The sequence below is a fragment of the Dermochelys coriacea genome, chromosome 5, assembly GCF_009764565.3.
Source record: "Dermochelys coriacea isolate rDerCor1 chromosome 5, rDerCor1.pri.v4, whole genome shotgun sequence".
NCBI lineage: Eukaryota > Metazoa > Chordata > Testudines > Dermochelyidae > Dermochelys > Dermochelys coriacea.
The window spans coordinates 131,480,529-131,488,740 of record NC_050072.1 but is presented as its reverse complement, the minus strand read 5'-3'; the positions used below and the strand labels follow the sequence as shown (position 1 = coordinate 131,488,740).

The following is an 8,212-nucleotide window of genomic DNA, read 5'->3' as shown; positions in this document are numbered from 1 at the left end:
AGAATACTGGGCTTGGAATTCAAGTGGTAACACCTGATGCACTGGGCTACAAAAGCCATGGTTATATTCACACCAGGGTGTCTGGATGTACCATAGACTATTTACATCAAGTTAGAGCCACACCTGGAGAAGCTGGACTAATCACTGTCATCAGGATTGCCTGACACAAGCATCATCTCAAAAACCCTGGGACTTTTAAAATCATCAGTGTTGGGTTCTTTTTCATTGGGCCTTTTTGAGCCTTTACGGTTTGTGTTCTCAAGCTTTTCTTCACAAACCTGAGGGCTAGAAACGTCCTTTTAAAAAAATGAAATCTGAAATCCTTACACGAGTCCAAGAGCCAGGGATTAAAAACACCAATAAATATCAAGAGATCTGCAATAAATTCACCAGAGTTGGCAACCCCAAGTCATTGATACTCAGACTTGGAAAATCCTGGCCAGGATAGCTTTCAGCTTTTGGCAAACCCTGCTCTGGCCTGAAATCTCTCCTGATGACTTACTTCATCCTCAGTGCTAACAAGAACCAAGTCAGTCAATAATGATGACACTTTCCATATAAGCAGCTAGAAGTGTGTACACACAAAGTGAGTAACCTCATGGGTTTATTTCTGTTACCCTTGTCCTGTCTGACCTCACGCGCCCCTGCTGTTTAACCCCTGCTCCTTTAGCGAGTGAGTTCTTTGGGCGTGGACGGTGTCTTTCTATTTGTATGGCAAGAACCTGATTTTCAAAAGAGCTCAGTCTTTGTCCTCAATAAGAGCTGCTGAGTGTTGAACTATTTTGAAAATGTGGCACTTTTAAGTGCCGTACAAGCCATTTCTAAGAGTAAGAGGTGATGAGTTCCTGGAGGATCGGTCCATCAATGGCTATTAGCCAACATGGTCAGGGATGCAACCCCATGCTCTGGGTGTCCCTAAACCTCCCACAGCCAGAAGCTGGGACTGGACAATAGGGGATGGATCACTCAATAATTGTCCTGTTCATTCCCTCCGAAGCACCTAGCATTGGCCACTCTTGGAAGACAAGTCTACTGGGCTAGATGAACCATTGGTCTGACCCCGTATGGCTGTTCTTATGAGTACAAGGCCGAGATGTGTGAAAGGGGAGCTCCTTTGTGTTGGAACAAAGGAGCTGAGACTCAAGTTAACATTACAGATCCTTAAATGTCTTGCCTTACTCCTGGTCAGACTCTGCTCTGAGACTCGCCAGTGTAAATCTGGAATAAATCTATTGATTTCAGAGCTGTTACTCCTGCGTGACACTGGTGTACCTCAGAACAGAATGTGTACAGAATAAGTACAGGGAATAATAAGAAATTAATTGAAATTTCATTGATAATGTCTGTTGCACTCCTGGTAGTTCATCAACAAAGATAATTCTAAGTAATCTATTAATACCTGCCCCTCTGTAATGAATAATAACCTATAGCTAGAGCTGGTCAAACATTTTCTGATTAAGGTTTTTAGCTGGAAAATAGGATTGAGTTGAAAATGAATATTTTTGTGGAAAAATAGTTTTTGACTAACTTTGCTATTTCCCAGATCTTTCTGAAAACAAATTTTGGGGGGAATAACAATTTTTTTCTAAATGTAAAAATTTGTGGGGGAGACGGAATATGTTCAAAATGTCTGAAAATTTTAATTTCATATCTGTGGGTTTCCCTCCCATTATCTGACAGTTACTCAACTGGCAAAAGTTGGATAATAGGGAGAAAGTGTGGCAAAATCAACTTTTTCCAATTTCCTGACTCTTTTTTTCCTAGTTGGGAAACAGGAACGAAGTATTAATAGTATAACTTTCAGGGAGAAAATAACATTAATACTTGAAAGTTACATTTAACATTGAAACATGGGGGGGAACCACTTTCCCACAGCTTTGAAATTTCCTGTGGGAAAATTGGCAGTAAAAATTCAAAGGGGGATTTTTCCCATGAAAATTTGAATGGAAAAAATCCAGTTTTTCAGCCAGTTCTATGTATCATTAGAAAAAGAAAACTACCATACTGAACCTAAACAGGGCAGTGCTACCTCTCCAGTGCTGCTGCAGCTTTGAAACTGGACGCGAATGCCACAGTGCTCTGCTAAACCCCTTTCTCTCAGACAGTTGGATTGCTCTGAGGGTGAAACTCTGGGAAGTGGCCATCCTATGGGCAGGAGAGAGAAGTTCTCTTGCCTTGGGAGGAGAAAGAGAGGCCATGGGAATCCAGCTCAGGAGAAGCCTGAATAAATAGTCCTGTGTTAAGGAGTCCTGGCCTTGGGACAGGCACTAAGAAAGGGCCCAGAAGGAGCTGAAAGGGAGTGCTCCAAGGAAGTCTCTGGGGATCCTGCTAAGGGCCAGAGAAGGCTAAGGAGCTGGGATAGGGCTTGGGCTCACCATGCCTTGGGAGTCCAAGCCGTGAAGCTGCAGCGTGGGGCGTGAGTTCCAACCAGAGGGAGAGATCCAATGGGAAAGCAGGCAGGTCCTGGGATCACAGCTCATTGAGAGCAGTGGTGAAGAGGTGCAGGATTAGCTCTGCTAGTTGCATGAGTGGTACTTAAATGAATAATCCCACATTCTCACCTGCCAGCAAGGTTGTCCAGAATTTGAGAGAGGGACCTTCTCAGGCTGTGATCCTTGCCTCTGAGTGCCATTCTCCAGGGAACCCACTGAGTGCTGGACACCCGCCGCGTTTGCCTACAGGATTTTGGTGCAGATGCCCCAGTTATCCCCTTTCCCAAATTTCTGTTCTGTCTGGGCCTAAGCCTATCTTGGTCAAGAGGGAGCTGGTAATGCCTAGTACTGCTAGTGATGTTTGGAATCAGGTTGATGAAGTTCCTCTCAGACTGCCAGGCTTTCTGAATCATTCCATACTGGGTTTTCCTTGGCAGAATCACTCCTGCGTGTGAAGATTTTTGACATCACAACCTGCTTGTGGACATACTTAGCCCTACATGATCCACTGGCACTTCTGGAAGCTTCACAAAATGAACCCAGTGTATGATGAAACAAGGATGGTTACCTCATCGGTCTGCAGTGCACAATGTACGTAGTGTAGGTAATTTTCCTTCTTATTCAGACGTTACCTATCATTTCTTTTGCATTTTCTACTTTCTTTTATGTTATGCTTGTGAGAGTTTTGGCTGCCTAGGGTGGTTATAACAAAATCATTTGTCTTTGAGAGCAGTGATAATACAAATCTGACTATCAAGATAAAAATAATTCCTTCATTTGTGTTATATTGCCCTGTGCCTTGAGCAATAGATCAGAACCTCAGGAATTGTTGTCACATTTGAGCACTATTTTTGGTACCATCTTAGAGCCAGCCAATGTGTATAGAATATATTATATGCCCAGCACATAGTCTGCAAATGGTTAACCTGAATTAAATACTAAAATCTGGTGAAAATGAAGTGCTCCAAATGGGAAAGGTGAATCAATTTGGGATTAGTCACCGCTGAGTAGGCTTTACAGAGGAGTAAAACCAATGTGAAAATGTAAACTAGCTTTCTATCCACCCACCATGCCATCAGTAAAGAGAGATGTTTGCTTGCTAGAAACATAAAGCAATAACCAATAGGCAAATCACTAGATTTCCTGCAGAGAAGGTCAACAGGTTAGAGTTATCTAATTAACGTGAATATGGATTCTCAGCCTTCACATCATACCAGTTTGAGCTGGGAAAGACTTATTAAATACCCAGTCTTTCACTGGTCCACCAACCACTATGTTATATAATGTTTGGTCCAGTCTAATGTCAAATATCATAAGGGATAGGGTGTATGCAGATTCCGTGGGCGATTATTCCACAGTCTAACAGCTCACTGTCAGAAATATTTCCCAGATATGCAGCCTAAAAATATACCCTTCATTTCATCCCCGTATTCCTGTGCATACATTCTTGCACCTCAGTAACTTTTAATCTATTATTATTATTATTATTTGTATTACAGTAACACCTGGACTCTCCAGTCAGGAGCAGGATGACCCCCACCCCCGGTGGTAGGCACTGTAAATACACATAAATTATGTCTGCACTGCAGAGTTAACTCAGGAGCTTACTCTGGTGTTATCCCTAATCCCTCCTCACATCCACACACAAAAAACTCATACCCAGGTTTGGCAGAGTTTTCAGCCTGGCTAGCTGACCCAGCTGGGGGGTGTGGATTAGAGCCCGGTTACTGCTCTAACTTTCCCCCTGCAGGTAGGATGCAGCTAAATCTCTCAAGTGCAGTGTGTCCTCCAATACCTTCCCCCAAATCCTTAAGTGCCCAGAAGAAGGGACAGATTCCCTGGGAGGGAATGACAAGCTGCTCAGGTTACTGCAACACAAAGGATGTTGGGACGTGCCCCCAGAAGTCCCAGTGACACACATGGGGGAGCGCAACACCAGTGAGGAGACAGCGATGTGGGCAGGGCTTTGCAGTGTGGCTGCTCCCCAGTCACCTAGGTTCGTTCTGCCACGAAGACGTACCCGTAGTGAGAGAGTGAGTCCCTGACCAAAAGAGCTGTCAGTTTAAATGAACAAGATGAAGGGTAATCATAGGCCTGGAGGTGAAAAGTCCTGCCCAGGATGTCTCAGATGGTCAGTGGCAGAGATGGGAGACTCGGGTCTCCTGAATTCCACCCCAGTATATTGGGGCCATGCTGCCTCTCTTCCTTCCTGTTCATGCCTTCAGCAAGCCTGGCTGTTGCAAAGATGGAGTGCTGCAGCCCAAGTGGAAAGGAGAAAGCCGTGTCAGAAATGGAATGGTTGGAGGGTTTTTTAATTAATATGTAAATATACACTCTTAGGAGCTGGCCATAAAACCCAGGCCATCCCAGAGAAACACAAATCAACCTTCTCCAAGGTGTGAGAGACTTTCTGGGGCTTTATTTTCCTCCTCAGTTTGTTTAATTTCCCACTTTAATCTCCCCTCCTCCCCTTTGCTGTCTATGGTCATATTCTCTTCTTCTCTTCCTCCGTCTCGCCCTGGTTTCACATGTTAGCCTCCCTTCTCCAGATTCCCCCTGTGTTTCTTTGAATCCCAGCCTTGTCTTTTCCCCTCCCTGGAGTTTCATTCCCCTACATGCACACACTCTCTCTCTTTCCTCCCCACCCACGACTAGGGTGTTCCTGACCCTGCAAACGGTGTACTTTCAACCCCATCTTCTTTCTCCTCCTTCCAGCATCTTCTCCTGTCCCTCTCTCTGCTCGGGGTTTCCCATCCTCTCTAACCCAGATGTGGCCTTGTCTGCATTACGGGGACGATGCCCATAGTTTCCCTCAGTCAGTTGAAAAGCATCTCTGCCCAAAAGTGCTTCCATTGACAGTTGAGAGTGGCAGCAATCGTCCCAATATCCCTCACCACTGTGTAGAGTAAGGACGGGGCTAACCTGAACCAGCTCAGGCTCAGTAGATGGTGCACTAGAGTGGATGCAGTGCACTGACACAGCTGGTGCATTGTCACCCTGGACAGTGGTCAGACTTGACAGCTCCCTCAGCTCAGAACATTCCTAGTTCACTAACTGGAAGTCCCTTCTCACTTACTCCTCCACCATGCCATCCATACCCCCCCAGCTCTGGTTCCCCACCCCCACCATCTTCATCCAGGAGTGCACAGGCCTTTCTTTTCTCCTCTGCACAGGGGCAACTTTTGCCTTTAGCTGTTTGTGCCTCTGTGATGGGTTGGACCCCCTCCATCTGGGATGTGCTGAGATCCCACTGGTTCTGCCTGTTCCACCAGCCTGAGTTTCCTCACCCTGTTCTACTGTGCCAGGCCATCAAGCCTTCTCCAGCGCGGACACGCCCAGCTGCAAATGGACACAGAGACACTGAGATCAGCTTGGGGATTCACCCAGCACTCACACCCCCTTTGGGGAATAAACCCAAAATAATATTGTCTTGTGCTGTATAGAAAAATCTGCACAGTGCAAGCTCATAGAAATTTGCCCTCTCCCTTAATGTGGAGAGAAATATGCACAGCTTCTTCCTCTCTCCTCCCCCTCGATATGAATTGCATAAACTGGGTTTTGAAATAAACAAGAAATAAGTTAACTACAAAAGGTAAATTTAAATTGATAAGGGATAGTAAACAGAACAAAGCAGATTACTGAACAAATAAAACAAAACACGCAAGCTAAGCTTAATAAACTCCAGAAATAGGTTACAAAATGTAATTTCTCACCCTCAATGTTGTTTTAGGCAAGTTGCAGAGCTTCTGTATCTCAGAGTTCCAGTTATTTCTCTTTACAGACTGGACCCCTGTCTCAGCCTGGACTCCAACCTGCCTTTCCCTTCAGGTGTTCTTAGCAGTCTTCCTTCCTGGGCAGGCAATGGAGGAAAGACCTGAATGCCTTCCTTCTGTAGTGGAAAATTAACCACGTATTGTGTTTGAAATCAGAAACACCTGAAGCACCTTTATTCAAGTATACATGTACAGGGAGAGTCAGCCATAGCTGCTGTACATAAGCTGAAAATACAGGAGTTTATACAGCTGAAAACCACAATTTCTTAAGCACACTTCCTTTAACCAGCGTTTTCCTTATTTGGCATATAGTATAGGCTCTAACAGTAGTTTTCTTTATTTAGCATATAGCAAACAAGCTTTTCCTCTTATTGACAGGTTATTCTTTGCGGTTAGCAAGTCTTTCCTAATTTCTAACTGTTAGGGTTACATTTCCTAAGTTGTTCTGTTGCAACTGCCCTACAGTGGAATTTTTTAGCCTCTACTTATGCTTTTACCCACAAAGTTAGCTTGACTAAAGTTTTAGGCCTACTGGATTTCCCCCCCTCCCCCACTTCCTAGCCTTAAATAGAATTTACATAAGGCAGGAAGCCTTTGTTTCCAGTGGAAAAGTACCAGCAGCGTCCAAGGTGGTATTTTGTACCAGGTGACATTATCACATGACCTTGCAGTGTCAGGGCAACCGTGAGACAAGGTTTATTTGCAGGCTCCACAGGAAGGAACTCCTGGGAAGATGGGAAATCCACATCTTCAAAGATTCATTGTCTTTTCTTATTGGCCCATTAAGGCTGATTGCTTACTGTCTGGCGGGCATTTCCCAAGCACATAACCACACAGTTGTAATTGTTACATAGACAATATTCCTAATGTCAGATACAGAAATGATACATGTATACAAATTGGATAAACACATTCAGTAAATCATACCCTTTTCAATGATACCTCACATGACCCATCTTGCATAAAATATATCTTAGTTATACCATATTCATATCCTAACTATTTCTGTGAAGAATATGGAGTGTAACGTCACAGCCTCTTCTTCACTCCCTGATTGTTCAAATATCTTTAGCTTTCTTGAAGAGGATGGACTGAAGAAGAGTCTTGAATCATAGAATATCAGGGTTGGAAGGGACCTCAGGAGGGCATCTAGTCTAACCCCCTGTTCAAAGCAGGACCAATCCCCTACTAAATCATCCCAGCCAGGGCTTTGTCAAACCTGACCTTAAAAACCTCAAAGGAAGGAGATTCCACCACCTCCCTAGGTAACGCATTCCAGTGCTTCACCACCCTCCTAGTGGAAAAGTTTTTCCTAATATCCAATCTAAACCTCCCCCACTGCAACTTGAGACCATTACTCCTTATTATGAATGTATCTGATGAAGTGAGCTGTAGGTCACGAAAGCTTATGCTCAAATAAATTTGTTAGTCTCTAAGGTGCCACAAGTACTCCTTTTCTTTTTGCGAATACAGACTAACATGGCTGCTACTCTGAAATCTGACTCCTTGTTCTGTCATTAATTTCATCCTCTTCCCTTTACGAAAGGACCTAAATTTCTTCTTAGTATATCAGCCTCGCCAACTCTTGTGATTTTATTGCAAATCTCACAATATCGGCTTTCCTATGTAAAGTCTCGGCACGTGGAGTCGTGATGATATAAGACTCTCAGCTTTTATTTAAAATAGAGCAAGCGCCCCTCGTGGCTATGGAGAAAACCTTGAAACTATGAAGTCAGTGTGACTGAAAGGTTCAGAAAGCAGAAGGAAAAGAAAAATAAACCAACATTTATTATTATTTGTTAAGCCTCATGGTTTTAAGCCAGACTCATGATGCGTGGGACCTGACTCACAATTTTTGAAACTTGGTGGGATAACTCACATGACTGGAGCACTGTCATGGATGGGTATAAACTGTTCAGAAGGACAGGTGGGGGAGAAAAGGTGGAGGAGTTTAAGGGCTTGTCTACACTACCAGCTGGATCGATGGGCAGCAATCGATCCAGCCAG

The 8,212-nt window shown here is 44.1% G+C and overlaps 1 long non-coding RNA gene across 1 annotated transcript; it reads right to left on the bottom strand.

Moving 5' to 3' along the window:
- Positions 1-1,027: 1,027 nt before the first annotated feature.
- On the bottom strand, positions 1,028-7,397 carry LOC119856110. The gene is made up of 3 exons (XR_005293167.2): positions 6,146-7,397; positions 5,720-5,771; positions 1,028-4,685 (listed from the first exon to the last, which is right to left on the bottom strand). It is a non-coding gene; the product is annotated as an uncharacterized LOC119856110 (long non-coding RNA).
- Between the last annotated feature and the right edge of the window lie 815 nt (positions 7,398-8,212).